We start from the raw sequence: 8477 nt of genomic DNA on the forward strand, positions 1-8477 counted from the left end.
GCGGAACGCAGGACTTCGGCCTCATGAGAACAGAGCTGCTGGTTGCTGGCTTCTTCCCTGTGCTCGGGAGGGGACTCAGGGCCACAGCATGTCAGGCCAGCGCTGTACCTCAGAGCTGTGTCCCCAGCCTCTAGTGTCCTACTTCCCGCCACATCCCTCGTTCTTAGAGCAGGCTTAGAAAACATTTATTGAGCCGGTCGCAGTGGCACAGGCCTATAATTCCAGCCGCTCAGGAGCTGAGGCAGGAGGATCCCAAGTTCAAAGCCAGCCTTAGCAACTGTGAGGTTCTAAGCAGCTCAGTGAGACCCTGTCTCTAAGTAAAATACGAAACAGTGCTGGGGATGCAGCTCAGTGGCTGAGTACCCCTCAATCCCTGGTACCCCTCAATCCCTGGTATCCCCCCCAAAATAGGTCCCCTTTGCTTTAAGTGAGGGATGACAAAATCTAGCAGTGAGAGGCAGAAAGGGGAAGGTAGCCAAAATAAATGTCATTCACTCTTTATTCTTTTCCTTGTTTTCCTATATTTATTGGGGCTCTTAAGGACAAAGCAGGGACTGAGACCAGCTTGTCCTCTGAACTCAGGGAGATGAGCTGGGGAGCCCAACAGGTCAACAAGGATACATATGGCGTTTAATACCCGCTGTGCCCTGGAGAACAGGAAGGCGGGCCCCTGTGGGTGTAGGGCACGCAGCTTAGGTGCCATGTGTCTGCCCTGGAAATCAGGTTGGGACTGAGACCTGGAGGAGGGCCTCTGGGCAGGGCAGAGACATTCCTGGCCCAGGAGGCAGCTCCTGCCAAGACCTGCTAGGCTGAGAAAACTCAAACGCTGAGTTTTCTAAGCTATCTTTTTTTTTTTTTTTTTTTTTTTTAGGGTGGGGGTACTGGGGATTGAACTCAGGGGCTCTCCACCACTGAGATACCTCCCCAGCCCTATTTTGCATTGTATTTACAGACAGCATCTCACTGAGTTGCTGAGGCTGGCTTTGATCCTCCTGCCTCAGCCTCCTGAGCTACTGGTATGACAGGCGGGTCCATCTGGCCCAAGCCATCTTAATGAGGGTAGTGGAAGGTTTTTTCGTTTTGTTTGCTTTTTGGAGTTTGTGCTTTTTGGCTTTTTTTTTTTTTTTTTTTTTTTGAGAGAGAGAGAGAAAATTGAGAATTCTAAATTTTTTTTTTTTTTTCGGTGGACATGATCTTTATTTTATTTGTATATGGTTCTGAGGATGGAACCCAGAGCCCCGCGCATGCCAGGCAAGCGCTACCGCTTGAGCCACATCCCCAGGAGGGGTGAGGGCCGCGGAGCGTTGAACCCCCATTTGGGACGAGCAAGACGTCTCGGGTTGTGAAGGGTCCAGCGGAGACGTGTGTGTGGCCACTGCAGACGCCAAGGGGCTTGGCCGCTGGTCCGGTGGATCTGTGCACTCCTGGGACTGACCCCTCGGCTAAGCTCTGATTCCCCAGGGTCAGGACGGCCTCCTGCACCTTCCTGGGTTTAGATAAAGACGCAAATGACAACCTTCGCGCCGGTGCCCGTGGGTGCCCGTGCTGCCAACCCCTCTTCTCGGGCCACAGTTCCCCTTTCGGTGATGCGAAGAGGGCGAACGTAGTAGCTCCTGCCCAGGGAGCGCTGCACACCAGCCCCGACTGCCTTTGAACCTATTTCCTCCGCTCAGAGGATCTGCCCTGGCACCTCATTCTATGCTAGCATGCAGTAGGTGCTTAATAAATACCGGTTCAATGAATCTACTGCCCCCTGAACCTTTTGAGGGAGGGGAATTCTAGCTTCATTTTACGGGGCAGGGAGAGGGGAATGCAGTAGGTCGAGGTCCTGGCTCAGACGGGGGCCACTCCAACCTGGGTGGCTGACCTAATTATCTGGACTCGCACCCAGGATCCAGTGGGTCTCCGTTTTGGGAATGCCATGGCCTGTTAGAAGCACAGCTCGCTTGACATTTTGAGTTCCCAGGAGGCCTGTGCACCAGATTCCAGCCGGAAATGGCATCCTGGGTGTTGGAAGGTGTTCAGGTTCCAGGAGCGACAGGGCTTCCTTCAGTGCTCTGGGCCTGGGCCCCAGCCGAGGTTGCATGTTGTTTATGCAGCTCTTGTTCTAACCCAGAGCCCTCCGTTTTCTTCCCTGTTGCCTTCCCCGCCTCATAATTGTGATCTGGTCACCCCATCTGCGGCCTCCCTCTCCTCCTTTGCCTGGCTTGGCTCTTTTTCTCTGCTGTTTCCCATTACACTCTGGTGTTCGTGTGTCTTTCTTCCCTTCTCTGTCTCTTCTGCTTGGTCATTTCTGCCCGTCTTATTCTCTTCTCTTCCTGGTCCCCTCTGTCCTGCCATTACTGCCTGCTTTCCCTGTGTCCCCACCTGTCTGCCTGTCCTGGAACTCCTCACTTGGACTCACCTACCAGTGGCGCTTGAGGCTACAAGCCTAAGGTAAGCCGGGGGCCCTCAGGAAGCACCCTGAGTCGGGGGAGTGCATCTGGGGGGCTGGCTGGGCACTGCTCTGATCTCCTCCCCCTTTCCAGTATCTCCAGCTCAAGAAGAAGCTAGAAGATGAGTTCCCCGGATGCCTGGACATTGTGAGTCTCGGGGATGTGGACGTGGAGGGCCCCTTGTCTGTCTGAGGGTCTGGTGCTGGTGGAGGTGGCTTAGCCCCACAGCCTTCACCCTCCCCCCTCACTTCCTGGGAAGGGGAAGCGTTTCCAAGAGGGCAACCCAGCGCCAATCTGTCCTCCCTGCTTAGTGCGGCGAGGGGACTCCCCAGGTCACCGGGTTCTTTGAAGTGATGGTAGCCGGGAAGCTGGTTCACTCCAAGAAGGTATATCTCTGTGTGTGTCTTGTTTGGGGGTCAAGTAGGGCTGGGGCGGAGGCTGGTGTGTGGGTCCCAGCTCGACCCTTTCTCTCTTTCCCCTCCCCAGAGAGGTGATGGCTATGTGGACACGGAGAGCAAGTTTCTGAAGCTGGTGGCTGCCATCAAAGCCGCCTTGGCTCAGGGCTAGAGTGCCCTGAAGGCAGAGGTGAGGGGCCCAGGCTGGCGCTGACCTGGGACCAATCTGCGAGATGGGGCATCCAGGTGTCCCCGGGGCAGGAGGAGTGGAAACAAGGTCTGGGTGGTGCAGGATGACTCCTGAGCTGGCAGTCGGCTGAGGGCTGCCCTCAGCAGCTCTCCTGGCTTTGGAATAGAAGGTACTAAAGAGACACTCTGGATTTTGTCCCTTTGCCAGGAAACAGTGACTATCTGTGACTGTCAGCCCAGGTTACAGGCACATTTGGAAACACAGCTCCTGTGCTCAGTATTTTCAACCTGATCATCAGTTATTAGACCCTGAACCTGAGACTTTTCCAGAGTGGGCCCACAAACACTTTAAGAAACTAACTGACAAAGAATGTTCTAGAAACTGACACTAACTCTAGAAGTGATCACCTGCCCCAGAAGGGACTCCCTTCTCCCCTAGAGCAATGTAGAATCAAATCCAGAACCAGCTGTCAGCATATCCTGAACCCAGGCACCCCTTCCCACAGCTGCAAGGAACTGTGCAGACCAGTTCCCAAACTGGAGGACTGATAACTAGTTCCCTATGTCCTCTGAGCCAGGTAGTTCCTTCCAGCCCAGCCCCTTCTAGAACACATAGCCCTTTCCATAACCCTCTGGAACATGGACTGCTTTCCAGAGCCCTCTTGAGTTTGGTTTCAGTTTCCTCAAGTACATTCCAGATGAGCTGCAAACCCCTTCTCATCCAGGACTGGGCACCATTCACCAGTGCAGACCAGGGCTAAGTTCTGGTTTTGGGGACACTCCTTTCCCGACCCGCCTATACTAGAGACTGAGCCTAGGGCTGCTCTACCACTGAGCTTCAGCCTCAGCCTTTGATTTCAAGACAGGGTCTGGCCAAGTTGCCAAGCCTGGCCTTGAACCTGCGATCCTCCCCCCAAGTCACAGGGATTGCGGGTGTGCACCACCTTCCTGCTCCAGAGCAGTGAGGCCACTCTGAATTTGGACCTGCAGATCTAAAGTAGTGACTACAGAAGGACAGTGGCATCCTGCCTCCTGTGTGGGTCTGACATGAAGCACCCCCACCCCCACATTGGAAACGAATTTCTTGGTTCCACAGTGGCTGAGGGACGGGGATGGTGCCACGCAGCGGGATTTGAGGGGAACTCTGTGGAGTGCTCAGCTCTGACTAAACCCGCCTCCAGTCAGCACTGGCAGAGGCTCCCTTGGATTCCAGGGGGTGAGTCAACAGATGACTCATGTCCCATAAAGGAAAGTGGGTTTGCCTAAGGAAGAAATGGGGGGAGGCAAGTCTGTGAAGAGGGACTGGGTTTTTTTGTTTGTTTGTTTGTTTTGGTGCTGGGGGTGGAACCCAGGGCCTGCCACCTGCTGAGCACATGCCCTGCCCCAGGGCCACCGCCTGCCCCTGTTTGGCAGTGCTGTGGCTCTAGTTTTCAGGACCCTTGGAAGGATTCAGAAGAACTCCAGCAGCTGTTCTGCATGGTTCCAGGTTACCTAGGGAGGGGCAGAGGGCAGGGGTCGCCAGGCAGGAGCTTGTGCCCTGTCCCCCAGACAGATGCAGGCTGATTGTGCCAGCTGCCATGTTGACGAGATGGCTGAAAACACGCCCCAGTTCTTGCGCTGCAGGGGCTCGCTGGCACCATCGCGTCCCAGCTTTTTACTGGGGACTGTGCATACACAGGGCTGGCCTTGTCTCCAGGCCCTCCAGAATTTAAGCTGAGGCCACACTCCCAGAGCCCGCGACACTAGCAGTGTTAGCACAGGTGGCTGTGGTTGAGCGAGGCTGAGGCAAGAGGGTTGCAAGTTCGAGGCCCGCCTCAGCAACTTGGCAAGATCTTGTTTTGAAAATAAAAAATGAGAAAAAGATGGGCAGGGGGTGCAGGGATAGGAGTGTGGCTCAGTGGCAGAGTGCCCCTGGGTGCAAGCCCCAGGACCAAAGCAAGACTCCCCCTGAACCTGTGTGTTAGCCAGGTGGTGCACACCTGCAATCCCAGCAATTCAGGAGGCTGAGGCAGGAGAACCACAAGTTCGAGGCCAGCCTCAGCAATGTGGCAAGACCCCTGACTCAAAGACTAAAAGGGGCTGGGGATGTGGCTCAGTGGTAAAGCACTCCTGGGTCCATTTCCCAGTATCAAGAAACAACCCCACGTGTGAGTTGCGGCGGGCTCTGGAGATGGGTTTGGCTCTGGGCCACCAGGCTTTCTGTAGGCCAGCAGGTGGCTGCCCATCACCTCTCCGCAGGCTCAGTGAGAGCTGGCCCTCAGCCGGTCCCTCCCTGTGCACCCTGTTTCCCTGGGCCTGCAGCTCTGTGTACCCTTGTCACGCTGACCTGGACCTGCAACCTGCAACCCGCTCCCCACTCCGCCTCTTCTCTCCACAGTCCAGGGACCTTGGCCCAGCCCCGCTCAGCAGACGCTCCATGACAGGAAGGACTGAAATGTCTCTGGGACGCCTGGTCTTTTCTCGATGTCCTTGCAGCCTCTGGGTCGGGGCCTAGTCGACACCCCTGGTCTTTGCCTCTGAGTGGGGTGAGGTGTTTCCTCCAGGAGCCACGCCCACACAGGTGGTCTCATGCCTGTCATGGGGTCACCAAGAGAGCCCACACTTCCCTGCCCCCACACTGCCCTGCACCCCCCACCTCCCCTCTGCTCCTGGAGGAGGCCTGTCCCTCTCCTTCCTCAGGGGAAGCTGTGGGGCCGGGTGGGTGCAGCCCTTCCCAGGCCAATAAACAGTGGGTGAATCCAACAGCAGAGCCTCATCTGTCCTGGCGTCCTGTCTTTCCCCTGGAGCCCCTCCAGTCCCCTGATGCTTTGCTGATGACAGGTAGGCACTTTATAGCAGAGGAGGGGACAGGTCAACATGAAGCTAACAGATCCCTGCTCCACCATCCTTTGTTCCATAGGAATCTGTCTGGCTCCGAATTCTTTTTTGGTAGCAGACCTTGAACCAGTGGGCACTTGACTATGGAGCCCCATCCCTAGCCCTTTTTGAAAAAAATTGAGACAAGGGTCTCCCTGAGATGCTTAGGGCCTTGCTAAGTTGCTGAGGCTGCTTTGGACTCGCAATCCTCCTGCCTCTGCCTCCTGTGTATTCTGTGTGTGGTTTGCTGGGGCTGCTGTCACAATACCACCACTGGGACTAAAGTCACAGAAATGCCTTGTCTCACTTGGAGGAGGCTGCAGGCCTCTCCTGGGCTGGCAGAGGCCACTGGGCTGTGTCCTCACATGACCTTTCCTCTGCTCACTGTTGGCATCTGTCCACTTGTAAGGAAACCTGTCGTGATGGGGGTCCCTTTATCCCCACCTTGAAAACCTTATTACCTCTAAGACCTTTCATCCGGGCACCTTGGGTTCAGGAGGCTGAGGCAGGAGGATTGCCTCAGCAATTTAGCAAGGCCCTAAGCAACTTGGGGAGACCCTGTCTTGAAATAAAGTGCTGGGGTGTGGCTCAGTGGTTGAGCACCCCTGGGCTCAATCCCTGTTACCAGAAATAAATGAATGAACTCTCCAAAGCCTGTCCCATGCTGAGGTGCTGGGCTTGAGCACAGTTCGTGTTCAGGGGCCAGTGGGGCCCACTGAAAGCGCCTCTCCCCTGAGTCCAGTGGGTGGTGGGTCGTCCTCCAGCTGCAGGTGGCAGAGCTGGTTCAGAGACTTCTGGGTTGAAGGTCGGGAAGGGCCCTCTGGTCAGTTCCTCCAGGGACCTGCAGCTGTGTTGGTGACCAGTGGCAGGCATGAGACCACCTGTCAAGCCATGCACAGCCCTGACCAGGCTGCTCCCCAGGTGGCAGGAGGTGCCAGCCAGGCCGAAGGTGGAGGTGGCACTGTGGGCATTGTGTTCAATTCTATTATTATATAATAATGATGTGCTCAGATAATAGCCCCTCTTTTTAGAGGGCCAAATTAATATTAGTGTATGTACCGCTTCTCAAGGAGTTGACTTCAAGAAGCCTAATAATTTTTAAATTTTTATAGCATTTAATTTTTTGCATATATTTTTAGTTGTAGTTGGACACAATACCTTTCTTTTATTCATGATCGAACCCAGTGCATCACACGTGCTTGGCAACCAGTCTACCTCTGAGCCAGTGCCAGCCCCAGCCTCTAATTTTAAAATGTTTCACTTCCCTGTCATGGTTGATATTAGGTGTCAGTTTGCTCCCTCTAAGGGTACACACGTGGCTGGCAAACACTACTTCTGGAATAGCTGTGTGATGTTTGTGGCATTTGAACTGTGGACCAAGGGAGGAAGACCTGCCCTCAGTGTGGCTAGGGACCAGCTGAGGGCAAAGGAAAACAAAAAAGTAGAGGAAACATATATTTGCAATCTCCCCTGGATCTGATGCCCTCCTCCTGCCCTTGGAACTCAGAACTCCACATCTACCCTCAAGACTCAGGACTTGTGCCAGCAGCTGTCCAGCTTCTCAGGACTTGGTCTTGGATGGAGATTATACCCTGAGTTTTAATGCACATAAGAACTTTGCACCTGGTACTTGAGACACTCCCAACACCACCCCCAGTACTGGGGAGTTACCGTTATTCAGGTGCCACAAGAAATCAAACATGTACTCAAAATTTTGAGGGTGGGCAGGGCCGAGGTTGTAGTTCAGTGGTAGAGCACTTGCCTAGCTTAGATCCTCAGCACCAAATAATTTTTTTTTTAAATGGATGGGCAAAGCAAATTTTACATTGCCAGAAGGGGGCGCTACAAGAACCTGGATGGCAAGTAAGCCTGGGCAGGCAGTCCTCCTGCTCATACCCCAATGCAGGGCTGCTCTTAGCCCCAATTGGAGGGGCTCAGAAGTACAAAAGACATGATTGGCTACTTTAAATATTGGGATGGGCTATTTAAATGGACACAGTTGGACCCAAGGAAGGCTGAACACTGTACTGTGAAAATGAACCACCATTTTCTGTTTCTCAAATGATTGAACCCAGGGCTCCATGCACGCTAAGCAGGCACTCCACCACTGAACTATGTCCCCAGCCCTGAGACATTCCACCATTGCCATCAGTGGTTCTGGGCCTTTTAGACTTAGACTGGGCCCCTCTACCAGAATCCCAGGTCTCCAGCCTGCAGAAGGTCTATGTGGGAATCCTCCTAATTAGAAAGTCAATTCCCTTTGTAAACCCTCCCCACACAGCTACACCTATATGTAGGTTTTTCTATTTTATCTATTTCCATCTCCCAGAAGATCCTTGACTAACACAGCTCCCAAGCACCTTGTGTTGATAGGAGTTATGATTAAAACTGAGGAAAACTTAAAAAACACATTACACAAGCACACAGCTTATCAGCCCCAAGAGATCTTGTCATCACACATCACAGAGCCCCAGGAAATCTCTACTGCAACCCAGGAAAGTTTGAATTTCATAAACCTCATGAAAATGCCTCTTCCAGACCCTTAGCAGAGATGTTTTTTTAAAAAAAAATTCTTTATGTGGTGCTGAGGATCAAACCCAGG

The 8477-nt window shown here is 53.6% G+C and overlaps 1 pseudogene across 1 annotated transcript; it reads left to right on the top strand.

The window, feature by feature from the left end:
* The first annotated feature begins 1508 nt into the window (after positions 1–1508).
* Positions 1509–5761, top strand: LOC144371121 (uncharacterized; annotated as a pseudogene). The gene is made up of 6 exons (XR_013431237.1): positions 1509–1603; positions 2178–2436; positions 2529–2582; positions 2747–2821; positions 2922–3020; positions 5397–5761. The product of XR_013431237.1 is annotated as an uncharacterized LOC144371121 (transcript).
* Positions 5762–8477: the final 2716 nt, after the last annotated feature.

The sequence above is a fragment of the Ictidomys tridecemlineatus genome, chromosome 15 (genome assembly GCF_052094955.1).
Source record: "Ictidomys tridecemlineatus isolate mIctTri1 chromosome 15, mIctTri1.hap1, whole genome shotgun sequence".
Taxonomy (NCBI): Eukaryota; Metazoa; Chordata; class Mammalia; order Rodentia; family Sciuridae; genus Ictidomys; species Ictidomys tridecemlineatus.